Source organism: Dasypus novemcinctus, chromosome 11, assembly GCF_030445035.2.
Source record: "Dasypus novemcinctus isolate mDasNov1 chromosome 11, mDasNov1.1.hap2, whole genome shotgun sequence".
NCBI classification, from domain to species: Eukaryota; Metazoa; Chordata; class Mammalia; order Cingulata; family Dasypodidae; genus Dasypus; species Dasypus novemcinctus.
The window spans coordinates 28422774-28450693 of NC_080683.1; the positions used below are offsets into that span (position 1 = coordinate 28422774).

Here is a 27920-nt window from a genome sequence, read left to right on the forward strand (position 1 = left end):
CTTAACTTTTCTATTTTCATCTTTCTCTTTCTTTCTTGTTAAAGAGTTGGAGGAGTGATAGCCGGGGCCAGTGTTTGACATTGGTGAGCTTCAGTGGCCTGTTACCTTCCCTCCTCACCTGGTGCTGGCAGCTTCTCCTCCTCACACTCAATCCTGGTTGTCAAGTTGATGAACAGAGTCCCTTGCTCAAGGTTAAAAATGCATAAGGCAGTATAAATACAAATATAGTTTGTATTTTCTCTACAAACTATAAAAGGCTAGCTAACTCAAGTATAATTAGCCTAAATTTGTAATTTTTAAAATAAAGTCGTACCTGAAATTTAAAAAGATTGTATCGGGAAACGGACTTTGGCCCAGTGGTTAGGGCGTCCGTCTACCACATGGGAGGTTCAAACCCCGGGCCTCCTTGACCCGTGTGGAGCTGGCCATGCGCAGTGCTGATGCGCTCAAGGAGTGCCCTGCCACACAGGGGTGTCCCCACATAGGGGAGCCCCACGCGCAAGGAGTGCGCCCGTGAGGAAAGCCGCCCAGCATGAAAGAAAGTGCATCCTGCCCAGGAATGGCACCGCCCACACTTTCCGGGCCGCTGACGATAACAGAAGCGGACAAAGAAACAAGATGTAGCAAATAGACACCAAGAACAGGCAACCAGGGGAGGGGGGGGAATTAAATAAATACATAAATCTTTAAAAAAATAAAAAAATAAAATAAATAAATAAAAAATAAAAAGATTGTATCGCTAGGCAAATACTGCTTCCGCTGCTTTCCTTGCTCTTTTTCCTATTTGCAATTGTTTACTTAGATAAATAAGAATCCCAGCTCCTTCTGCTTGCTGCCGTGATTGCCTAGCTATAGAAAGAGCTGAGCTGAAGAGAGCAGGAAGGAAGCCATGCATGTTCGGTAGGTCGTCCCCAAAATTTTAGAGGATGATCATTGTTTTGTTTTGTTTTTTCCTTTGTTTTGTTTCGTCATTAAAGTTCCATTCATCAATTAATTGGTAAAGTTTAGACATAATACATAGAGTATCCTTTTTCTTGCTTTGCTACATTGATTTATTAGTAGTAGAAGAAATAAACAAGCAAAACTAATTTTTCATGAGCATAAATGAACGCCTGCATGACGAATGCAATACTTAGGGGAATTTACATAAACTTAAGAGTTATTGTCTTGCCTAGCTGGAGGTTCATTTAATATTCTATGTTTTAAGAATGTTCTGTACAGACCTAGTTTTCCAGATTATTCAGATCCACAAAATTTTCGTAGCAAGTGTCTAGAAAAGTAAGCCAGAAGCTCTGTTATCATCTACTTACATTGCTCAAATTTACCATGATCCCTGTTTTTGCTGGGTTTAAATGTTTCATGACCACATACCTGAATGAGTAATTTATTCAAGCAGCAATTTTAAGAATCTAAAATAAGAAAAGGACTAGAAATTTTAAAAAATGTTAAAAAATTAAACAAAAGTTTCTACACTCATAATAGAGGGAAGTTCAAGGTCATATGAAAGCCATAGGTTCACAGACTTGGAAGGAAGAGAACTAGAGAAAACTTTCAGATCAAATAATCTGTGAAATGAATTTTTTTTTTAAATCATTGATCATCATGATAAAATAAATATTGTTTTATTTCTGTTTTTGTTATTTTGGCAAGAAGTGATTCTTGACATCATATATGTTTCTGTTTCTTTCTCCCAAACACCTATTTTTGCTAAACCTTTTTGGCCAATTCATAAGGATAAATACCATTGGAGAATATTTATTAAATGCCCTTAAGTACAAGATACCTGCTTTTGTGGAAGTGGGATAGACATCCATTAAAGGAACAGGAATATTTTTGCCTTCTACATCTCTGAATTCAGGAGCTGACTTATCTCCTTAGAATGACTTTTCCCTGGATGTGACTGCCAAAAGCATGGCAGGGACAAATGGTATGAGGGACAACACACACACATACAAACATCACATGTACACAACCGACTTGAGCTTCAAATTTTACCTACTTAAATAATTGATTACCCTAGAAAGTTGCTTCACATATATGTCCATCACTTAAAAAATATGAAAACAATTAATTCAGAAGAAATGTTCATCTTTCATTATTCATAATTCTGCAGATTATAATACTATATCAAAATCAGAACTGCAGAGAACTGTATAATTACATTTTAATACCCTGCACCCCCTTTGAAAAATTGCCTTTGTATAAAGAAAATCTATGTGCCATAAGCTTTATCAAAACTCAGTAAAAGGAATATCCATATGGTTGTTTATAATAAAAGTTCTAGTAAGCATAGCAATTTTGTTCTTTATCCTATATATAAAAACCCATTTGACAAATTATATTCAGAGGTCAAAGCATGTGAAATAGTTTATATTTCCCAGATTATTTGATATATCTGTTACTAAACATTGATATTCACTATTCACTAAGGAAGCATTTTCCCCCCTTATATTGTGGGTCTATCATGTGCTGGTTAGGTTATAAATGCAGGGCTTAGAATAGTGAACAAGACAGATACAAATCCTTGTCTTTGTGATTATTTCTATTAGGGGTTGGGAGACAATGAACAAAAACAATACATAAAATACATAGTTTAATATATTAGATAAAGTTAATTGCTACAGAGAAAATAAATTAGGAGAGAAGATGGGGAAGGCCTGGTGGTGGAGGTGTGGGGTTCCCTTTACAATTAGATGGTCAGGAAGTTCTTACTGAGAAGGTGATATCTGAGCTAAGACCTCCGGAAGGGAAGGAGAACACCATGCAGATAGCCTAGGAAAGAGTCAAAAGCCCTGATGTGCAAGTATAAGTAAGAATTTGTAGATCAGCAAGGAGGCCAATGTGGCTAAGGGAGAGATATAGTGGCAGGGAGAAGAGATATAGTTGGGGACCACATGGCCCCTCTGGTAGGAAATTGTAAACCATGGAGAGGACATAAGATTTTTTTCCCCCAGAATGAATTGGGAGTTCATTTGTTTGAACAGAGAAGTGACCTAAACTTATTTACATTTCCACAGGACCACTCTTGTTGAATTGAGAATAGACTGTAAGGGAGGATAACAGCTGCTGGTTGACCCTACCCTTTTCTGCTGAATGCTTAACACAGCAGCCTGACTTCCAAGGTCTGTGCCTTTTGGCATAAGGGCTTTTTGGCTACAAGAGCCTAATCTGCCCACATATCCTGGATTCTGGAAGTGCCAGGAGCACCCACTAAGAGCACTCTCAAGCCATAACTTTTGGAAGTTGACAAATAAATATCTCAAACCTCTTACTCCTTGGGTGGAAAACCCTAAGATTTTCTCCCAGAGGACTTCTCCAGATTAAGCCCAAGTTGCCTACAGTGATATCTTGCTTGATGAAATTCTTTTTATTCATTTTATTCCCTCTGACCTTACTTTCCCATTTCCTTAACAGTTTTTCTTGGGAATATTTTCCAAATAACCTGCATTTACTTGAAACCATTGCTCAGTGTCTACTTCTAGGGGAAATGAGGCAAGACTGGGGCAAAGGGTGGAACCAGAAAAAGTACCTTGTAGGCTGGCTATTGCAACAATGTAGCTGACAGTATGGTAGCTTGGACCAACATGCTAACAATAGAAATAGGGAGAGTTATCACAATGGATATATTTTGAAGGTAGAGCCAAAGAGATTTGTTAACCTCTTGATTGTGAGGAATGATATAAAAAGAGGAGTCAAGCATGCCACCCTTCTTGCTCTAACGAAGTGGAAGTTTGGATTTGCCTTTAATGGGGCTGAGAGAGGTTATGATTAGAGCAGGATTTGTGGGAGAATACCAGAATTTTAGTTTTGGATATTTCATTTTGAGATGACTATTAGATATCCAAGTGAATTATAAGAGAATGAATTTGATAGAGAAGTCCAGGTTGGAGACATATATTTGGGAGTTGTCAGCATATAGTTGACCTTTAAAGTCATGAGCCTGGAAGAGCTAATTAAGTGGCTGAGAAGAGAAATCATCTAAAACTGAGACTTGGGGTGCTCCAATAAATGTTGGGAAGGTAGTGGAACATGAGGGGAACCTGAAAAGGAGTGGACATTGAAGAAGAAAACTAGGGGAGCAAGAGATTGAAGTGTTTCAAGGGGAAGAGAGTAATCAGCTGTGTCAAATGCTGCTGCTACCCCAGGTGAGATGTAGATGAGAACTGACCATAGTATTTAGAAGTGTGGAGCTCATTCGTGACCATAAAGAAAGTTCTTTTGACCTACTAATAAGGGTGAAAGTCTAACTAGAGATGATTGAAGAGACTAGAAGAAGCAGATATATTGATACAGACAATCTTCTAAAGAATTTTGCAATTAAAGAATAATTGAGAAATGGGATGTATTGGGAGGACAGAGTGATCACATGAAAGGTTTCTTGAGTTATTTATTGATTGGACAGTACGTTTGCTTTTCAGATGGGATGAGAGAAATGTAATTATTTTGGATGCTTACCCATTTTTTTCTCTTTGTCTTGGATTCCTGGTATAACACACTTCTAATTTTGTTCTACTATTATAATTTTCCTAGACTAGACTTAACTATTCACTTAATATTACCTTTGCACTATCAGTTTTTAAACTTGTTTATGATTTTTTACATTTGTCAAGTAGCATTTGCTCTTTCCATTATAGAAAGCATTTTCTCCTTTCTTTGGAAGATTGGGTCTAAATAAATATATTTAATAAGGCTTTCGGAAGCCCTGAATAAGTCTGTGAGAAGATCACATATTTTTAGAGAAAACATTGTATCTTTTGTAATAGAAAAAACTAATTTAGGACTCGCAAAAAGTTAAAATCTTTATTTGAATCCATAAGATTTGAAACAACTTGCAAGTTGGAACTCACCAGCAGTAATTATAAAAATGTAAAATTGCAAGATAATTATAAACAATAAATTATCTCATAACTGATACTACACCTGAGAATATTCTTTATCTCTGAAAGAAAAATGAGTATTCTATTTATAATTATTTTATGAAACTCTGTGTTCTAAATGATCTAAGATAAAGTATGAGGAAAAGATACAGATTTTCAAAAAAAAACACTGGAGATAATGGAGACTGTAAGACTATTAAGAATTTAATAAGCTTTGTTTTATTTTAGAAGAAGACTGAGTACAAGGAGTATGGTTAAAAATAATAGTATCTACTTTGTAGGATTTGCTGATACTTTTAAATATATCAAAAAATCTAAAATTAAGGTTCATGTCTTTGATTCATCCTAATTCAATAAAAATGATGTGAGCAAAAATGAGACCTGTGATATTTATTAAAAACATGAAAGATTTTATATTCATTATTATAGATCAGAAAAAAATTTTATCATTTAATTAATTAAGCATCTTCTAATATGACCTATTCCTTTTGAAAAGATCACATCAGAAAAGAGAGAAAACTTGAATGATAATTACAAATCTTTTTTTGAACATTAGCTTTGATTTAGGATCAATTTCAAAGTTCAGTATTTATTAGGAAATGATAAAAACTCCATTTGTTTAGAGGTCAGAAGTCTTCATTATGTTCCTGTACTTACAACTAACTGGTATGTGATCATGCAAAATATGTATAGCCTTCTCGGCCTTGTAAACAGATTCTGAATTCTATCCAATTTATATAGATCAATAAATTAAATTTCACATTTTGCTAATATGGTAAAGATAATTTGTTTTATTGGTGTGTATTCTTAGCTTGGAAAGTAAAAATACTCAATTATGAAAGCATTTGCTGGTATTCAAAAATAAAGTATCTAATACATAGTACAGAAGTTTTTCTTTGCTCTGAACCCAGTTAAAATTTAGAAACTGATGAGTTAAGGATTTGCATTTGTCCTAAATTTAATGATTATCTCTCTCCTGTCAGTGGTATCCATATCAAGTCTGAGAAATATGGATGTAATTTCTTTTAAACTTAGCCGTTTGAAAGAAATGTAAGACACAAAAATCCAATTAGATTATGAGCATGTAGGAGACAAGAAACACACAGTTACTTTTGTGGGGTTGAATCAGGACAAAAGGTTATTGGAAACAATAGAGAGAATATTTTAGCTTATAATAGGGAAGAACTTCTAACAATTGTAAAATGATGAAAGGGACGGAAATAATGACATAATCTCCTAAACACTTCAAGTGTTTAAGCAATTCACTCTAACAGGGCTATTGTACCCAAAATTTTCTGCCTTGGTTGAGAGATCAGGCAAGGCGACCTGTAAAGTTCCTTCCAACAAAAATAGCACAACTCACTTTTTCTATTCTCCATGAGTATGTAATATCAAGAGATGGCATGCAATAAACTGATTTGAATGTTAATATATTTGCATCCATTTAAAAAATTCTATCATAACTTTATATATTGAAAGGAACAGTTTGTAAACTTTGTGATCCTAGAATGAATTTAGATTTTAAATTCATGCCAAGCATTCTTGTTTTATTATATCTTCTTTGGAACTGTGTTTTAAATAGGATCATTATGTATAGAGCTTGAGATATATATTTGAGAAAGCTTAGAAGAGCCATGGAATCCTACCCTATTGAAACAATACTCAATCTTTTCTTTAAAAAATAAACAAAATTTTGGATTTTATTTGAAAGCCCCCATTTAAAAATGAATTACTAATAAATCTGCCTCATTGATGATTAGATCTAATCCTGCACGAATATGTATTTTGATGGGAACAGTAAGGTTTTTCCAGGGTGCAACTGTGTTATCTATTGATTTCTGCTCTGATCCATACAGATGATGTTGCACCTCACACTGGGAATAACTGGTGTCACTAGTTCCAATTTCTGCTGTGATATGCATTTCAGGACCTCCAGATCAAATCTGTAACGGAATGAAGCCACCATGAATATTTATAGGTATATTTAGATGGACTCAGTGATGAGCTATATTTTAATCAACATCAAACTTGGATGCTCTGTGTAAGTAAAAGAATCATGCGTTAATTGATATTTGTGAAAAGCATTGCTTAAGAGAGTTCACATAGAACTATCCAGAGGACTTGAAATCAAGGGCTGCTCTGAATTACACTGTAGTTTAAGTCCTTTGTTTTGGAGTTGGTTTCTTCAATGCCCAAGTATGAGTATTGCGGCTGAGGCATTTCTTGGAAAGGAAATGTCAGGTATTGAAAAATATTTACAAATTGAAAACTTACATGTATTTTACTTATCATGATTCTTTTATTACAGGTGAATTTTTTAGGTTAGCTCTTTGCATATTAAGTTTTGTTCTATGCTAAAATAATGAAAATATAATCCAGAATGTGTTTTCTAAATCCATTGCAGTGGAGTCCCCTAAGAGATTTAGACATGAGTATATTCTATTATAAATTATTGAGATGCTTAGGAGATATGATTTCATTTCTAGGCTACCTGAATTCATATACCAATGAGTCATATATTAGCATGCTCAATCATGCTAAGTCACAAAAAAGACTTTCAACCAAGGAAAATAACTTAGAATAATGCTACAGAGTGCCTGACTGAACGGAATGATCATGCTTTCCCACAAAATACTTTCTGGTTTCTTTCAGAATGGCAGAATTCAAAACTGTCTAACTCAGAATATCCTCTTATGTTAAAAATAAAATACATTTTAGAGGGCCAGAACCAAAGGGAAAAGATATAGTTAAAGGGGATTATTAGAAATAAGTTATTTCTTTGACTGGCATAATAATAGATATAACATGGCTGCATACTTTAAATTGTTAAATTAGTGGAACACAATTGTTATAATAGGAAAGTTCTTCAGTTTGTTCGTGTTCCAATCAACACTTTGGGATCTTCCCTAGCTCAAAATGGCATACCTTTTTGGGGGTGACTTGCTCTCTGAGATAGTGTAATTCTAACCCTAACTGAATAGAGCAGGAGTGGACATCTGCCCTGGGACCACTCAGGTATTTTTTTCCCCCTACAATTTATAGTATGGACCAAAAACCTGCAGGTCATCTCTGCCAGCACTCATAATTAGAATATGATGGATGCTCATACCCCACTGTAGCAGTGGGAATATGGGAAACCCAGTAAAAAGGGAGAACAAGAGAGGAAAATAAAATAAGCCAGGAAGGCTAAGAGAGAGAACAAGATGGTCCTGGTGATTTTCCATTTCCTAATCTCAGACCCATGTTGTGGCTAGATATAGACCTGTTTCTGGGCTCTGTAAGATATGCTTGAATCCTTACAACACAATTCTATTTGTTTTCATAAGCTAGTGTTGGGTTTCTCCTACTTGCAAGAGAAGTCCTTGATCAGTCCAACTTGACTTTGTCATCTTCTCCTGGATTTAAAAGCCCTCTGGACATTGATTGACATTATTTTTATTTCTTAAATGTATTATCATATCTTTTTTTATATTGTAACATTCTGTCATGAGGTCACAGCAAATATCTAAAATACTTAAAGGAACTTAAATTTTAAGCCATGAATGCCTTGGACCTTCAATCTCACAAGCATTTTGCAAAGCATTAAATGGTTATAATTCGTACCCCTATTAAAAAACTGGAAATTAATACAAAATGCTTAGTTCTGGAAAACACACATTGGTGGGAAGAAAGGGACTTCTTTTCTTATTCCTAGCATCTCGATGTTTACCCAGTATTTCATTTAATTCAGGAGTTACATTATCTGTTGATAAGGAATGGAGTCAATAAGGAGTAGAGATGAATTCCAAATGCCTTCATATTTGCAAAAACCCTTCATTCTCTGGCCTCCTTTTTAAATGACTCTCCTTTCCCACTTTGTCCTCCAGCAGTTATTAGATTTCTTTCACACCCTGGAACACACCATGTTTCCTTGACCTTCAACCCTTTGCATATGCAACGTTCTTGGTGAGGAACTTCCTGGCCAACTCCTACTCTTCCTTCAGGTCTCAGATTAAACACTGCATCCTCTGGGAAGTTTTCTATGATTCCCAATATACCAGGAAGTGGGCTCCCATGGAATGCTGAATTGTGTATCACAGTACCTACTTCACTTTATTATAATTTGTTCAATGTTGTCTTGCCAGCTAAACTATGAGCACCATGAAGGCAGAAACCAGGGCTGTCATGTTCCCTTCTAACACAGGGCCTTTGTATAAGTGCTCAACAACAACAAAACATGTCAAATTAATGAAAACACATACATGCAAGTACCTGCTTTTACTGATATTCAGAGAACACACCAAATGTCCAGCCTTCATTCAAAAGTTCCTGAGCTACTACCGAGGCTGCAAAATGAATACAGTATGTCTTAAGACTTCCATCATAAAACCAGTGCTCAGTTCTATTTAATTATAAGGCTTCTTTCCAGTGTAAAAGGAGTTTTGACATTCCTTTAAGGATACCTGTATATAAAAATGATCCAGGCAGACATTATTGGACACCTGCACAAACCATTCCCCCTCTAGCCTTACTAATGGCATCCCAACTTTGCTACAAAAGTATATATGTGTTATGTGTGATAATTTCCCGTGCTCTTCCATGACATTGTAGCTAGGATTCCTTGGTTTCCATTTAGGAATGGATTAGATTTGTGGCTGGTGTTTTTTAGGGGATAGAAGTAAAAGAAAGGGAAAAGAGGAAGGAAAAGAGGGGAAGGACAAGAAATAAGAGCACATCAAGGGCAAATCCTAGGGTAGGAAGGTATTGTACATAAGGTAAAGGATGGAGGTGATGCAGCACATGGGAAGATAAAGCGGAATGGAAAGGGCAGAACACCAGGTAGCCACAGGCTGCAGAGAAGGCTGCCTATTTACAAAAGGTGAGAGTTCAATAAAGTAGCAATCTGCCTTGTAGAGTCTTCTTAAAATTATCACTGTATAAAGTGAAGAATTATTTTCTATGGATGATACCATTTATTACAAATTTGGGGAGAATTTCAAATGCAACAGTTACTGAAGAATTTGCCAAATATAGTTGAAATAACTTGAGTTCAGAAAACAAAGTCTACCTAATTTGTCAATATATCCCCACTGCCAATTTAGGGAATTTTTGTCAAAGCAGAGTACATAAACAGATTTTTTTTGTTGTTCTAATGACCTTTTTATCTCCTAGTTTATATATCATTCATAAAAATGAAACATAAGCCTCTGGATTATCAGTGAATTTCTCCAAATTATTGACAGTAAAGTCGACAGTTTTCTGAAATATTCTTCAGCAGCTGGGACCTTTTCAGTTATGTCTATGTCAAGCAGTTAGTAGATTTGGTCAATTCTATGACAACAGTCTTTACTCAGTTTTCAAAAATTGATCTGATTCTCCTTAGTCTCTGTAATGCCTTCTTTCTCTTTTCTTTTTCAGTATCTCTTTAATTAAACATGGGTTAAAAATACGGCATTCTAGGTAGAAATAACTGAAGATACATTGAATACCACAAAATAGATCCATTTTCTTCATTTTATGCTCTTTAACCTAATTAATTTTTAGAAGAAAATGCTGTATTTATTAAAAAATCATTTTCAATTTGGGAGAGAGGGATCTTTTTTTGCCTATGTGTTTTTCATGTCTTTTCTTATTTATATTTTCTCTGGCTTTCTGACTTAACTCTAGGTTTGTTACCTGTTAGAATTTTTATCTTTTGAAGCTATTTTTTGGTTTTAATTTTTCATCTACAGGTTGTACAACCACTTCAAATTTCGGATTAACTGTAGGTTCAGTTAACAATCTGGTTACCTCTATTTTGGATTACAGACAAAGAGGCAGAAAAACACACTGACAAATCACCTGACATAAAAAATAATCATTCTCCACCATTTATTTTACTTAACCATTTAAAAAATATTTATCCATTGTCAATCAAAGGAAAATCATTCTTATGTAACTCCATTAATAGAAATATTCAACCTAATAGTTAAACAAAAAGCATATTTTCAAGGCATGCCTTATAAACTTAATAGTCATCTCTTCCACAACTCACATTTCAGAAACAATTGCTCATAGTTTTTGAGATACAGAGTTTATCCTTCAGTTAGATGATGGGTAATCTTAATATTTAGAGTTATCTTGTGAGTATAATTTAGTTCTTATTTAAGTTTAAAGTAATTTAAAGTGTTCTAATTTTCTTAAATAAAATTCGTTTTATAAGCATGAACGTAGATAACTGAAAGTAAATTAGGACAAGGAAAATGATTTTTAGTGTATGTTATTGTCTTAAAGTCACATAAGTATTTCTCTCCAAAATTGTATTCAAATATACAAACAGAAACATCACTTCACAAATTGTTTAAATGTCTTCTATTACACTAGTTATCTTTTTAGCCTTATCCTTTAAAAATAAAACATGTTTGGTTTATTCTCACTCCCATCCTTCTATGAATTGAATCTGTGACTATATTGCAGAGTAATGATACAGCACTCTGTTGCCAAATGATGGGCCAAAGGCATCTAAGTTATTGCGAGCATGGTCTGCAATTGCTTCTTGAGGGACTCTAATATGATATGAGCCAGAACCTGAGCAAGGCTTAGAGAATCAAAATGTGAACACAAGACAGTCACCCATTCGTTTGCTCAACAATGTTCAAGTACCTGGTAATGTTAATACAGTGTATTATCACACTAGTATTTTTCAGGTGTTTGAAGAATGATGTCATTAATAAACTATATATGCATTTAAAATTTGTACTATAGTCAGTTTTTACTGCATCCATTGCTCTTAAGAATAGCTTTTAAGTTCAGCTGCTATTAAATGCCATTCATATTCCTTGCCTTATATAAAGATCTTTGTAATTAAAATGTTTACTAAGCCCTATGTCACATGACAAACACTTCATTGACAAAACATGTTCAAAACTCCTTAACTCTACAAGAAAGACAGCATGGACTGATTTGCACTTCTTCCATAGTTGGGCATCCATGTGTGTTGGGAGGGGAAACAGGTGGTTCTAAGTTCAGGAGCATCATGCAGAACACTTGGGGGGTTTTCAAGAGCAGCAGTTACCAGATGTCACCAATGCATGAACCTTTAGAGGGCATGCAGATCCTCATGTCTTTGTCATTCTTCTTGGTTTTCTCCTTTCCATATTCTCTTTCCATCTTCCTTTCCTCCTCTGTGGCTTCAGGAGCTTCATCAAGTTCATATTACAATCTAAAATGAGTTATAGTGCTCTAAAGAGCTTCCTGTTTATTCAGAATGGAGTCAGAAAGAAAAAAGTAAAACAAAAAACCTTGATCTTTTGATGTGAGGGAAAGCATAAAGACACCCAAACTCTCTGTACTTAAGTTCAGTCTCTGTGTTATGTAAGATTGTAGAGTAATATCAAAATCCAAAGGATTCTTTGCACTATCAAGGAACTCATGAAAATATGATACAGAGGTTACTGAAACTTTTTCTATTTCAGAAATAACTATTATTATTTCAATTTCAGTGCATCTATTTTATAAAAAGGGTAGAAATTAAAATTTAAAATATGGATGAAGAAAACCAAGAACAAATCAGCATAATCTGATAATAATTATAATTGATATTAACTGAGGATTTCTATTATATGGCAGGCATTGTTCTAAGTGTTACTTGGATTTCTTCACTTAGCCCTTACAGTATTCTGTGAGGTCACAGTACTATTTTTATCCCTGTGTTAGCCATAGGGCTTAGAGAGGTTTAAGTGACTTAGTCAAGGTTACACATGAGTAAAAAGTGCCCAAGTCACAGAGCTACTAAATGTTAGAATCTGAATTGGAACCAGGTTCTGTCCAATTCCTTTCTGTCTCAACCATCCTTTGAATAGATGCATATATACACAGATAAAAACTCATCATAATTTTTTGTAATATACAAAGCATTAATGCTTTAAGAAGTGTGTTTGAATAGGGAGTTTTGTCCTGCAAAAATGGCTATTGCTGCAAACATGACATAATAGTTATACCCATTAAACGTTTGACTATTGAGTATCCTTGTATGCTCCTACAGTAATTTTCTATGCCCATAGAGATACTATCATTCTGAGGACAGGTGCTTCATCCTATGCATCTCTTTTTTCTCTGTGGTGCATAGTAATGATGTTTGATGCAAAGTTGATGTTCTTGGTTACATTGGGTGGGGGGGGGGAAGGCTAAAAATGAAGAGTCAAATTCTGATGTGAATAAAAAAAAAAAGAAAAACAGGAAAGATAAATTGAATTAAACTAAAAATGAAATTGAGATTTGGAAGTGTAAGTAAATCTACATAATAAAGATTTCAATATTTTGGAACAGAGAGATCAGAGAAGAAAAATAAAGATGGGCACAGTAGTTTTTATCTATCTAAACAAGTAACAGATTGGCAGTTGAAAGACAGGAGTTATTTGGTCCTGGGAAAAGTCTGGAAGATGATTCGGTAGGTTAGTTTGTTTGTGCCTACAGCACTGTGGTGCAGACAATGAGGGAGGAGTCATTTAAGATTCAGAACCAATGCAGAAGTCATTGTTGACTTAGTAAGAGGATTACTAGGACAGGAATGAGTAACAGAATCCTAGAAGGGAGTATGTGGACTCAGAGGCTAATATAAATAATGATACGGCCAGGGGAAAATAAGCCCAACAGAATGAGGGCAGAAATTTTTTTTTTAATTTTAAGAGTTGAGAGAAGGAAGTTAAAATCTGGAAAACAAAGAATTTTTACTTGAAACTTGGAAAGAAAGATACTTTAAGAAACAAAAATGTAAATGCAAAAATGTAAATTTGAAAGTTTGATATGTTGTGCTATTATAGTTTTTGGCCACCACCAGCTTGTGAATTCAGTTCGTGATGCTTCTTCATGGCATCTCTGGCTGAAAATGTAGCTTGAAATGTGAAACATTCTGCATCTTACAGCCTGTTGATAATTCTTGACTATAATGCATGTAGCAGCTTGGTATTGTTTATGAATTCCAAAAATAGTTATTGGGTTATGTTTGTAAACTGGTCTGTCAGAGATATCACTTTTAATTGATTAACTTATGACTAGGACTTTGGGCCACATCAGTAGGGCGTTGAGTGCCCCCTCCTTGGTGGGCAGGGACTCACAGAGAAAAGACATGGCAAAGGACAGAGTTGAGAGTTTTGAGCTGGAGCCTGAGAAGTGAACACACAGGAGAAGAACACAGAGGGAATAGAGACAGCTCCTTAGACACAACAGAAGCCCCTGGAAGAGAGGCAGCCATTAGCCTAATATTCTACAGCTGGCCTTGTGGAGCGACCACAGAAGCTGGGCCCAGGGAGAAACGAGCCCTGGAAAGAGAGGAATCCAAGAAGCCTGAACTCTTGGCAGACGTTAGCAGCCATCTTGCCCCAACATGTGGCAATAGACTTTAGTAAGGGAAATAACTTATGCTTTATGGCCTCATAACAGTAAGCTTCTACCCCAAATAAATGCCCTTTATAAAAGCCAACAGATTTCTGGTATTTTGCAAAAGCACCCCTTTGGCTGACTAATTCAATGCACATTACATTACTTCATCCTCATTGAAACCACAATAATCTCTTTAGTAAACTACTAGTTACATTGTTAATAAACACATTGTCTTCAAAAAGCAAACAGAAACAGAAACAAAAAGCATAGGTAATGTGCTAACCTTTTCAAATAGAAAAAGAAGAAAATTAACCCCCAAAATTGGAAGAGCACTTTTAAAAATTGTAATGACTTATCCCAAAGAGTTCATTTTCTTTCTTGAAAAAGAGCTTAATTTACTTTCCAATAACATGCCCTGATGTTTTGGAGCAATCTGACAGATCGCCCTTAAGATCTCACTTACATGTCACCTTTACTGTTGAGGTCTCTTTCAACTCTCTGTGTCAAGTGGAAACAAAGTTCTTTTACAACCAGTAAATTCACACATATTCTTATACGTTTTTTGAATAAATAATTCGCTTTCCCAAACTTTTTTCAAAAATGACTTTCTTTTACAATGAACAGCTGACACATCTTCAAGGTCTCTCCTTGACCTAGATATAATAAACTAAGATGCATTCAATGACCGTGAACTTAATAGTTTTATGAGTGATATTTACACTATCTCCATTAACAATAACAACAACAACAATGTATTTGAGATGACAAACACAACCTTGCAACTCAAAGTATGGTCTATAAACCAATAGCATTATCATCACCTAATTCAGATATTTCAAGAATATTTTCAATACTTTAAAAATGTATAATATAGAGAGGATTGTGGGAAGATGGCAGAGAAGGAAACCCCAGGATTCAGTCGCTGTACCAGAACAACTTTTAAACTGGCAGGAACTGTCCCAATCAAGTATTTCGAAATACTGGAGTCCAGTAGAGCACTGCACAGCTCCAGGAAAGAGCAGGAGGAAGAATTGGTAAATACTGATAAATTGCTTGTCTGTGCAGTGGTGAATGGCATACATCTCCCCACTCTCGGGGCAGGCAGCAGTGAAGTCCAGGTTCTGGTTTAGTTGCTGGTGCCAGAACAGGACATATAACCCCACTTCCATAAGATCTGGGGTGAGCACAGGACAATTGCTGAGCACAGCTTTTGTTTTGCTACTTTGGATCTTTGGGGGCCCAGCTCTGAGGGCAGCCATTGTTCCAATGCAAAGAGGAAAAGGAGACTTAAAGATGGTACACTTCCTCAGAGCTTCAGAGGACAGTTGAGGACTGCATTTGCTGAGCAGGTCAAGAAATGCAGTTTTGGGTAGCTATGGGAGAAGCTCTTGGTGACCATCCTCATCCCTCCCTCATCTCTCCAAGTCAGTTTGGAGCCAACCCTTGCTCTCTTGGTGAGTCTCTGACCTTGTTTCCACTAGGAAAAACTGGCTTGAAAAACTCTTCTCTACAGTGTCCGCAGTACCAGAATTTACCCTCCAGTCAAAAGCAGCTGGAGACAATGGAAGGAATGTAAGAGAAAATTGAGACTGAAGGTCTGGGGCAAAGGCTTACCTGCTTTAAGTGGATCCTCAGGGACAGGGAGAAGGTCTGTCTCCTGGGAGGTAGAAAGGACATTCCAACTCCTGTAAACTTCTAAGGCAAATAGAAAATGCAAGCCCAGGAAAAGACACTGGCCCAGAAAAGACAGGAAGTGCCCTGCATTTTGCATTCACCTTGGGGGACTTTTTCTGATAGGAAGGCTGACATTCAAGAAAATCTGTGTCATATCACCACTTTGTTACACACTCAAGAAACAGACACCTCAGGGAATAAATCTCAGAGTTAGTGTGTATATATATATATATATATATACACACACACACACACACACATATATATATATATATATATATATAATTTTTTTAGGAGGTACTAGGGATTGAACCTGAGACCTCATAAATGCAAAGCAGGCACTCAACTACTGAACTACACCTCTTCCCTACTTTATAAATATTAAAATGTACAGTATGCAATAGAAGATTACAGGACAAACAAAGAAAGAGGAGATGATGGCCCATTCATAAGAAGAGGATAAAAATCCAGAGAACACCAGAAAGGAAGATCAGAATATACTGAAAAAAGACTTTAAAAAATGATCTTCAGTATGCTCAATGGATGAATGAAAATATAGAGAAAGAACTAAAGGATTTCAGGAAAACAATGATTGAGCAATATGATAACCTCAATAAAGCGATGGAAATTTTAAAAAGGAACCAAACAGAACTACTGAAATTAAAGACCACATTAACTGATATGAAAAATTCCCAGGAGAATTTTAATAGCAGGTCAGGGCTGGCAGAAGAATCAGTAAGTTAGGAGATAAGACAAATGAAACAAGACAGACTGAGGAGCAGAAAGTAAAATAATTATAAAAAGTGAAAATAGCCTAAATGACCTATAGGACACAATCAAGTATACCAATCTATATGCATTATGGGAATCCCAGAAGGAAAAGAAGGAGAGAAAGTGGCAGAAGGAATATTCAAAGAAATAATGAAAAAAAAGTTCCCAAACTTAGCAAAAGTCATAACTATGCATATCCAAGAAGCCCAAAGACCACCAAACTGGACAAACTTGAAGAAAAATATATACATATAATATATACAAATATATTACATATAGACCAAACTTTTAAACTATATACATGTAATATATACAAATATATTACATATAGATCAAACTTTAAAATGCAAAGGACAAGGAGAGTTCTGAAAGCTGCAAGAGAAAAGCAATGTACTAGTACAAGGGCATCTCAGTTACATTGAGTACCAATTTCTTATCAGAAACCCGGGGCAAGAAGGCAGTGAATTGAAATACTTAAAGAGTTGAGAGATAACAATTATAAACCAAGAATTTTATATTCAGTGAGGCTTTCTTTCAAAAATGAAGTGAATATTAAGACATTTCTAGATAAAGAAAATCTGAGGGAGTTCATTGCCGATAGGCCATGCCTTACAAGCAATACTAAAGGGAGTTTTTCAGACTGAAAGGAAAGGACATTAGATAGTAGTTCAAAGTGATATAAAGAAATAAAGTCCTCTGTAAAGGTAATTGGGTAATTAAAAATGCCAGTAACATCATATTGCAATTTTTTGATGTATGACTCCACTTCTTACAACTACAGGTACTAAAATACAAACTCATTAAAAGTAGTGGTAAATCTATGATTCTGGTCATACAATGCACAAAGGTATAATCTGTAACAAGTACAAAAAAATTAAGGGATGGGAGGAGCATAGGGACAGTGTATGCATATGCTATTGAAGTCAAATCAAATATGATTGATACATGTTTAGGATGCTAAATTTTAACCCCATGGTAACCACAAGGAAAAATAAGAAAAATATATCAGAAAGAAATGGGAATGGACTCAACATGGTTCAATGCAAAAAATCAAATAAATATTAAAGTAGGTATTAACAGGTGATATGAGGGGCAAAAAAAAAAAAAGCTGTATGACTTAAAAAGACTAAATAGCAAAAATGTAGAAGAAAGTTCTGCATTATCAGTAGTGACAGTAAACGAAAATGAATTAAACTCTGTAGTCAAAAGGCAGAGACTTGCAGACTGGATAAAAACCCATATGCTGTCTATAAGAGATTCACCTTAAATTCAAAGATATAAGTAAGTTGACAGTGAAAAATATACCATGCAAATAGTAACCAATAGAGTTCTGGAGTAGATATACTAATATCAGATAAAATATACTTTAAGTCAAAAACAGTTACAAGGGACAGATTTGGATATTATATACAGATAAAGGGGTTGATTCAACAAGAAGATTTAACAGTGATAAATACATATGCACCTAACATCAGAGTTCCAAAATATATGAAGCATACTGACAGATTTGAAGGGAGAAATTGATGGTTCTACATTAATAGTAGGAACTTTTTAATACACTGCTTTCAGTAATGGATAAAAATCCATATAGAAGGTCAGCAAGGAAATAAAAGATTAGAAAATCCGTCATGTTTCTATATACTAGTATGAACAATCTGTAGAAGAAAACAAGAATGTTCTATTATGAAATATATATTTAATGTATCTTCAAATTCCACTTATGATAGAAACTAAAAGAATCAAATATCTATGAATAAATCTAACCAATGATGTAAAGGACTTATATACAGAAAACTATAAAATATTACTATAATAAATCAAAGAAGACCTAAATAAATGGATGTACATTCCATGTTCATGAATTGGAAGACTAAATACTGTTAAGATGTCAATTCTACCCAAAATATTTTATAGATTCAATGCAATTCCAATAAAAAGTCCTACAATTTTCTTTGCAGAAATGGAAAAGCCAATAATGAATTTATTTGGATGGTTAAAGGGACCTGTATAGCCAAAGCTATTTTGAAAAAGAATGAAGTTGGAGGACTCCCACTTCCTGATCTTAAAATGTATTATAAAGCCACAGGAATCAAAACAGCATGGTATTGGCATAAGGACAGACATATAGACCAATAGAACTGAATTGAGAGCTTAGAAATCAACCATCAAATAAATGCCCAACTGATTTTTGACAAAGGGTAAAGACCACTCAGATAGTCAACAAAAATTTATCTTCAACAAATGGTGCTGGGAAAACAGGATGAAGGTGAACAGTTATCTCACATGGTATACTAAAGCAACTCAAAATGAATCAAAGACCTACGCATAAGAACCAGAACTATAAAATTGCTAAAAGAAAATGTAGGGAAGCATTTTCAAGAACTTTACATTAGGCAGTGTTTCTTAGACTTTACACCCACAGCACAAGCAACAAAAGAAAAAACAAATAAATGGGACCTCATCAAAATTAAACACTTTTGTGCCCCAAAGGACTTTATCATGAAAGGAAAATGACGACCTATATATATATATGAGAAAATATTTGTAAGTCACATCTTATAAGAGTTTATTATCCAGAATATCTAGAGAAATCTTTCAACTCAACAACAAAAAGACAAACAGACAGGTGAAAAAATGGGTGAAAGACTTAAATTGACATTTCTCCAAAGAAGAAATAAAATGACCAAAATCAAACGAAAAGATGCTCAACATCACTAGCCATTGTGGATGTCCAAATCAAAACCACAAAGATATACTTTTTCATACCCACTAGAGTGACTACTATTAAGAAAAACAGAAAATCATGGTTTTGGAGAAAATGTGGATAAATAGGAAAACTCATTCACTGCTGATGGGAAGCCACTGCGGAAGACAGTTTGGCAGTGCCTCAGAAAATTAAGTATAGAATTAACATATGACCTGCCAATTCCACTTGTAGGTATATACCCAAAAAATTGCAAGTGGAGACTTAAACAGATATTTGCACTGATATTTATAGTAGCATTATTCACAATTGCCAAAAGATGGAAGCAACCCAAGTGTCCATCAACTAGTGAACGAATTAACAAAAGATGGTATACATAGTGTGAACAATTTGCATAAATGAAATATCGTTCAACCATAATTAGGAATGAAATTTGGATACATGCAACAATATAAATTAACCTTGAAGATACCATGTTGAATGAAATAAGCCAGACACAAAAGCACAAATATTATTTGATCTCATTGATACAAAATAATACCATCATCAAACTCATAGAGTCAAGATCTAGAAAAAATATATATATTTTACCAGGGGATGTGGCGGAGGTAGGAAATACTGAATTAAGGTTTCCCTTAATTCAGGTTGTGGTAATGGATGATGGTGATGGTAGCACAACATTGTGAAAGTAATTATATATTTGAATCTGGTTTAAAGGAAAAATTGTATATAAATTACTAGAATAAACATTTTTTAAATGTATCCATGAAGCTGTACAACACAAACAATGAATCCTAAGTCAAACGATGGACTATAGTTAATAGTACAATTATTAAAATATGCTTTTAACAATGATAACAAATGTACCACACCAATGCAAATTATTAATAAGGTGATTAAAATGACTTCTCTAATAAAAAATGTATAATATGAATTATAGAAAAAATTAGTTATAGAAATATATTATTTCACCTGAATTGACCTATCAAGGGATGTGAATGGGAAAGTATTGAAGGGGGTGATATTAGAACATTTTTTCACAATCTCCTAGTCCGTGACTGACTCGTTAATTCCCACTTAATATGAATAAATACTTGAAAATTGAGAAATGAGTTACAAACATTCCTACCACAGTACAGTGTTTTGTATTTAGCACAAAATGAGTTACCATACGTGATAAAATCTGTAAATTACTTTTGCCAACTTGAAGTATTATCCTCAATAAATATGTGTTGAAAGAGTGAATTAGTAAATAAGAATTGAGGCAAAACCCAAGGGTGGCTCAGTCAACTGAATGCCATTACCAAAGTAAACTGTTCAAAGATTTCCTTTCTAGTTCGTTTTTAGCAAATAAGACCAAAGCCTTGGTCACCTATTAGTCCCCGTGTCTTTTTTCTGCTTCACAACCAACCAACCACCCCTCACTCCCACCTCAGCATTTGCCTGGAATAGCAGAGGATTCACTTCACGTCAGTATGGGAACTTGCAGTGGGGGTTGGGCCAATAAGAAGGAACAGGTCTTTTAATCTTGTCCATGATTAGCCCAAGTTACTGCTATTCCTCATATGCTCTTTCCCCCGACATTTCTGGACTAGAGTACTATGTAGAGGTGTGAGCTGTGTCAGTATCAGAAGCTATGTTCAGTTTTTCTGAAAAAAACATGGTCCAATCTACCTTCTACTTGGCGTAGCCATCTGTATATATTTCGGTAGCTAAGCAAAAATGCTTGAAGTTTGTAAATAGCAATATTTGTGATAGTAAATATAGACTTAGATGCTCTACTAAAGGTATTTTTAAATCTTTGATTAGCAAAGATTTCAATTTCCAATTTCATTGTTGTTATTTTCATGAATTAGACATGTATGAAGAGAATAGTACTCTTTCTTCAAAAGAGAATAAAATGCCCATAAAAACACATACAGTTACTCATTCTCTTTGTTTTAATGGGGAACAAAATTAAAAAGAATACTAATTTTATTTAGTTGAAGAGCTACATTTATAGATTATCGATTTCTAATTTAAACAATGGTGCTTACTTCTGTTTTTAGGACAGAAAGCAAGGATTTGTAAAACCAAATGTCTACTTTGAGTGTCATTTCAAACTGGAAGAGGAAAAAAAATGGTCTTAAAGCCATGGGCTCAGTTATTCTAATCTGAGCAAAAATAAAAAAGCAGTGAACTCAGCCATTAAAGGAAAAAGACTGCTAAATACTGGAAAATCATTAGGTGGTGAAATAACAAACTAAAAACAAGCCAACGTGGGTTATTTTGACAAACCTTCCCTTTAATAAATGCTCTATTATTAAATATAGTATTTAATGTATCTTCAATCACACATTTCATATATTTTGTTGTTATTTTAAATTTAACTAGACTTCAAAACATTTCTTGATAGATATTTAAAGCACGTTGACTTTAACATGTCCAAAACAAAACATATAATCTCCCTACCTCCACCCTGCTCCCCCAACAGTGTTTAAATTTCTCCATCTTTGTTAATTGTCCGCCAACTTTTCACAGAACAGATGTGTCCTAACACATTTTCCTAAACACATTTTTGTATATCAAATGATTTCCTTTTTTTATTTCAAAGATCTATTCTGACAGAAACATTTGGCCTCAACATGTAATTAAAAACTTAACAATACTAATAGTTGCTTCAAAGAGCATCCTCTCTTTGTCATTGTGCAACTATTTACATTAATTTGCATGTAATTCACTTTGGTACCCATTCACTGGGGTATGAATATTACTTAGTCAAATGGGCAATTAATTAATACAATCTTTACATATTCCCTTATTACTATGCACAGCACAATTCTAGTTCCTTGGGAGTTCTCACCGAATCCATGGGAAGTGAATTTTGAAACAGCTGCAGCCGTTTATGCCATTGCTCTTGTCTTTTGAGGCCAGGTGGACTTTTTTTTCTTATTAATTTCCCTGTGTAAAATTGGAAAGAAAAAAAACTAACTCCCTTTGACATGCATTCTAAAAGGATGCCATCTCACCTTAGTGCAAATTCTAAAAAATCTGACTAACGGCCAAGTTTTAACTATCAGATAAAGATCAGCTACCTCAGTCAAATTTTAAGCATGCACAAGGCTAGGAGTCTTCTTTTTTAAATGACAGATAACTTTTGGAAAATATTATTAAATGTCACTTTTATTCTGTTGGAAAACATGCAGTTTTTAGTGGATGTCTCTTGTGCATTCATTTCCAAGTACTGTGTCAAGTAATTTTATGTTCATTAAAACGACCTTATGTGGTAAATCCAAGTATCTCAATCTAATACATGCCCAAGACGAAGGACAGAGAGATTAGGTAATTTCCCCAAGATTCACAGAATATTGAAGCCGGAATCTGGAATCTGAATTCAGCACTTTCAACCCCGAAATGTCTTATCTTTATCTCTATCATAGCTAACTATGATCAAGGAGAAGAATTTAATTCAAGTGGATTGATGATTTAGTAGGCAAATTAGCACTCTTCTATTTTATTTTGCAGAAACAATATTTTTACAACAATCCAGAATCTTAAAGTTATTTGGAAAACTGGATTTCTTATGATTACAACAAAGAGTGAGAAACATTTTATAAAGCCAAGTGGGAGATAATGATAGCTTTCTTATTCTGAAAAGTCATTGTACATTATTACCAAACTGCCTTGAATATCATAGTCCTGGAAAAGCTAAAATTAGTAATATTTTGGAGAAATGGAAATAGTTTGTGCTTCCATTTATTTCAGAGGTGGCCAGCAAATCATGATTTTAGTAGACTTAAACATGCAATAATAAGTTACAAATACAGGTATGTTCATTAAATACAAATTACTATGATAGAGAAATCACTAGGGTTTGGAGCTGGGGCTGGACTTCTCATAACTTAGTGTATCTTTACCTCAACAGAAAGGGTTTCTTTCATTCTCTAGATTAGGTGCAAAAACATTTAATGTGGTCCAACCTATTATCTAAAAGGTCATTCTATTGTTTTCATCTGACACACCCTCGGACACGATTTCAGAGATTTATGTGAGGAGAATATTAGATGCAAGGGTAGAAGTTGGTACTGTGCTTTAGCTCCTTTGATGTTTTTTCTCTCCAGGATTAAGTATTCATGAGTTCTTTGAAATCAAAAGCAAAATCTGAGTCTTGAAAATTTCATATATTCAGTCAGTCACTCAGCAAACATTTAATGGGGACCTATTGTATTCATATTGTACCCCTGAAAGGAAAAGTATAAGATAGGTTCTGAACTCAATTAATTTAAAACGACATAGACAAAGTAATGAAAGATAGACAGTATTAGATGGCAAAACGTAAAGGTTTATGGAGTACTGTAAGAAGGGAAGAGAGAAAGGACTAGATTAATTTGAAAGATATCTTTGAAAAATAAGTCCAGACTTAAACAAGGAAACTATTTCCTTGTTAATTCTGAAAGAAATCCTCCTGAAGTAGCCATCAAATCATACAATAAAGACTTGTGTAAGACTTGTGTAAAATAACAAAAATCCTAAGGAATAATATTCTGTTCCATTTCCAAATCACCAATAAGCTATAAAAATATATTAAATGTTACTCACCAGAACAGCTAAAAGGAAAAAGACTGACAATATCAAGTGTTAGCAAAAGTGAAGAGTTACTGGAACACTTACACCTTCTGGTGAGAATAAAAACTGGTACTTGAACACGTAATTTTGAAAAGTCTGTGGCAGTTACCTCCTGAGCATGGTGATATGGATATCCTGTGCTGGTGTTGAAGCATTCTCCCCATGGAATATATTTTCAAGTCCTAACTCCTGGTCTTGTGAGTGTGAACTCATTTGTAGATGGGATCTTCAAATCCTAGCCTCCAGTCCTGCAGGTATGGAATCATTTGTAAACAGTATCTTCAAACATCCTATTACAATGAGGCAATAGAACCATGGTGGGCCTTAATCCAATAAGACTGGAGACCTTGTAAGCAGGGGAAACTTGGACATGGAAGAAGCAGCCAGAGGAGGAAACAGATCATCGTGTGGTAGAGGCAAAGGGTGAGCCACCGCTAGAATGCTACAGACTTGGGAGAGAGCATGGCCTGCTGATGCCTTGATTTTGGAATTGTAACCTCCAAAACTGTGAGCCAATAAATTCCTGTTGTTTAAGCCAACCATTTAAAGAATTTGTTACGTAGCCATGGCAAAATAAGAAACACTTTGATATAGCAATTTCTCTCAAGTATGTAACTGAGAGTAATCCATACCTACAGTGCATCAAAACACATATGCCAGAGTGTTAATTGCAACCTTGTTTACAATAGTCCTGAATTAGAAACAATCAAAATATCTATCACATGGACGGTAGATAAATGGTAATTTAATCATACCTTGCAATACTATACAGCAATGAAAATGATAGAACTACAGCTACACACAACATAGATGAACTCACAAACAATATTGAGCAAAAGAAGTCAGGCAAACGAACACACTCATTTAAATAAAATTAAAAAACAGGTAAAGTCTAATCTTTTATATTACAAACCAGGATACAACTTACCTGTAAAAGTGTCAATAGAAAGGAGATATGAAACAAACTTCTGGGGTACTGGTTATGTTCTATTTATTGATCTAAGAAATAATTAAAAGGGTATGAGTGCTTTGTGATAACTTTTCCAGTTGTACATTTATGATATGTACATTTTTCGACATGTGCAATACTTTAAAAATGTATATAAAAGCAACAACAATAGCAGAAACAGCAATTACAAATAATCAAACAAATTGACCATTTAAAATATACATTGTAAATACTCTTTGATGTACCCTAATTTGAGGGAAATATACTTAGCCAAAATTTTCCTTTATGTGTATTATTTTTGAGGGAATATATTCAAACAATATCTATCTCAAGGTTTTAACAATAAGGTTATATACTAGTAATTTATTTTTTTCATCTTTAATCAACCTGAAATTGTATTTGTATATGGTGGATGTAGAAAGCAAATTTCTTTTTTTTTCCATGATGATAGCAATTGTCTCAGCACCGTTTATAGAAAGGACCCTCCTTTTACAATGCAGTCATGACATCTTTGCCATATGTCAACAGTCCATATACATGTTAGTCTCTTTTTGAACTTTCTATTCTGTTCTCTTGATCTATTTTTCTTTCTTGTGCCAATTCTATGCTGTTTTATTTACTGAAACTTTATAATAAGATTTGATAGTCAATAGTGTGAGCCTTTTACATTGTTCTTGAATATTGTCTTGGCTATTCTTGGCCTTTTTATATAACTTTTTTTATTAAGATTTATTTTTTGTTTATTTCTCTCCCCTCCCCCCCCCAGTTGTCTGCTGTCTGTGTCCATTCGCTGTGTGTTCTTCTGTGTCCGCTTGTATTCTTGTCAGCGGCACCGGGAATCTGTGTTTCTTTTTGTTGCGTCATCTTGCTGTGTCAGTTCTCCATGTGTGTGGTGCCACTCCTGGGCAGGCTGCACTTTTTTCACACGGGGCAGATTGACAATCTGCCTGGAAATGTTACTGGGATTGCATTGAATCTGTAGATTAATTTTAGGGAGAACTGGTAGCTTCAACATTGGTCCTCTATTCCATAAATATGGTTTATCCCTCCATTTATTTCAGATGTATTCCAATCCTCTCATGATATTTTATAGCTTTCTGTTAGAAATTATGTGCATCTCTCATTAAATTTATTTCTAGGTATTCAATTTTATTGCACTATTGTAAATGCTGTTATTCTTTTAAATTGCATTTTCTAGTCTTTTTTTTTTTTTAAATGAAATTGGTTTTCAAATCCAGCAAATTTGATAAATTCATTTATAATGAGTAATAGCTAATCTGGAGATTCTTTCACACTTTTACTCTCAAAATTATGCCCTCTGTTGACAATGATTGTTTTCATTCATCCTTTCTAATCTTTATAACTTTTATTTGTTTTTATTGCTTTATTGCACTGGCTGGAAACTCCAACACATGCTGAGTAGAAATGGCTATAGGAGGCATCCTATATATAAGACTGTATATGAAAATAGGCATGGTTTCTATTTTGTAGATAGTCTTTCTTAGATTAAGGAAGATCCCTTTTATGATTAGAGTGATAAGAAATTATTTGTTAGTGGGTGGTGAATTATGTAAAAGGTTTTTCTGCATATATTGAGAAACCATATAAATTTTGTGTATTTTCTGTTAATCCTTGAATTATCTTAAGTGATTTTTTACATTAAAGAAATTTATATTTCTGAGCTAAATCCATATTGGTAATGATAGATTATTCTTTGTGCATATCACTAGATTTATTTTGCTGATATTTGGTTCACAGTTTTGGAATTTATTTCCAAAAGAGTGCATGAGCTCATGCCTTTCTTTTGAAATATCTTTTTCAGGTCTGGATATCAAGGTTTCACTGGTCTCATAAAAGGTCTGGAAAGTATGCTCTTCGCTTCTGTTCTATGAAAGAGTTTGGAAAATATAATTTCTTTCTTTAATGTTTAGAATTCATCAATGAAGCCATTTAGATCTGGAGTTTGTGAAAATGTTTTAGTCTTCAATTATAGATTCAATTTTAAAAATTTATATGACACTTCAGGTTTTTCATTTTTGCAGCAATTGTGATTTGCGTTTTAAGGAATAAAACTGCTTCATCTAAATTTTCAAATTTACTGGCATAAAGCAGCATTATTTTTGGTTTTCTGGGTTTTTATTGATTTATGGTCATGTGATATCATTTTTTGTGTACCTGATTTTTTTTAGATTTATTTTTATTTATTTCTCCTCCCTTCCTTGTTGTTTGTGCTCGCTGTCTACTCTCTGCTTGTTGTGTCCTCTCTGCGTCTGCTCATCCTCCCTTTTTAGGAGGCACCAGGAACCGAACCTGGTACCTCCCATGTGGGAGGGAGGAGACCAATCTCTTGAGCTACATCTGCTTCCTGCTTGTTGTGTCTCTCATTGTGTCCCTCATTGTGTCCCCTTGTTAAGTCATCTTGTTGGGTCCTCTTGTTGCATCAGCTTGCTGTCTTGCTTGTCTTCTTGAGGAGCCACTGGGAACTGAACCTGGGACCTCCCATGTGGTTGGTGGTCAGCCAACTGCCTGAGCCACATCCACTTCCCTACCTGATGATTTTTTATCAAAATAGGGACATTTTATATGAAAAATTGTAGAGATTATTTGATGCTCTAGAAAATGTTATCTTCTTATAATTGTTATCTTTTATAATTAGAAGGAAAAAACCTTTATCTAGTCAGTAAATGAAAGCATTTGAAGCTGTGCTCAGTCGTGATGACTTCTTGTTTATTATAACTTCATCCCTAAGCTGAGTTTTACCCTTTGGGGGTAAAGACAGACTCCAGTTTTTGTCCCCTCTTCAGAAAGACCACGCCAATTACCACACATCTTCTCACATTCTCAGCCGTCACTCTTTCTTTTTCTTCCCAGTCTTTTAACTCATGCTTGAAAATTGCAAAAAGCTTTGAGAAAAAAAGGTGGTGCTGAATATCAGGTTCCCATCTCTCGTCTTCCTTCTTCTCGGGATATTGCTTGCTGCCTTGGTAGCTTTCCAACATCT

General features: G+C 34.6%; 1 protein-coding gene across 2 annotated transcripts in view; it reads left to right on the forward strand.

Moving 5' to 3' along the window:
• The window catches only part of HCRTR2 (hypocretin receptor 2), a 101234-nt gene that overhangs the window by 24766 nt on the left and 48548 nt on the right, over positions 1 to 27920 (forward strand). The window contains exon 2 of one of the 2 annotated variants that reach the window (XM_071218389.1): positions 6734 to 6918. The exons of the other annotated variant lie outside the window; for it this stretch is intronic. The gene's annotated coding sequence lies outside the window, so the exon portion shown is untranslated. The remainder of the gene's footprint in view (positions 1 to 6733; positions 6919 to 27920) is intronic. 2 annotated transcript variants of the gene reach the window in all.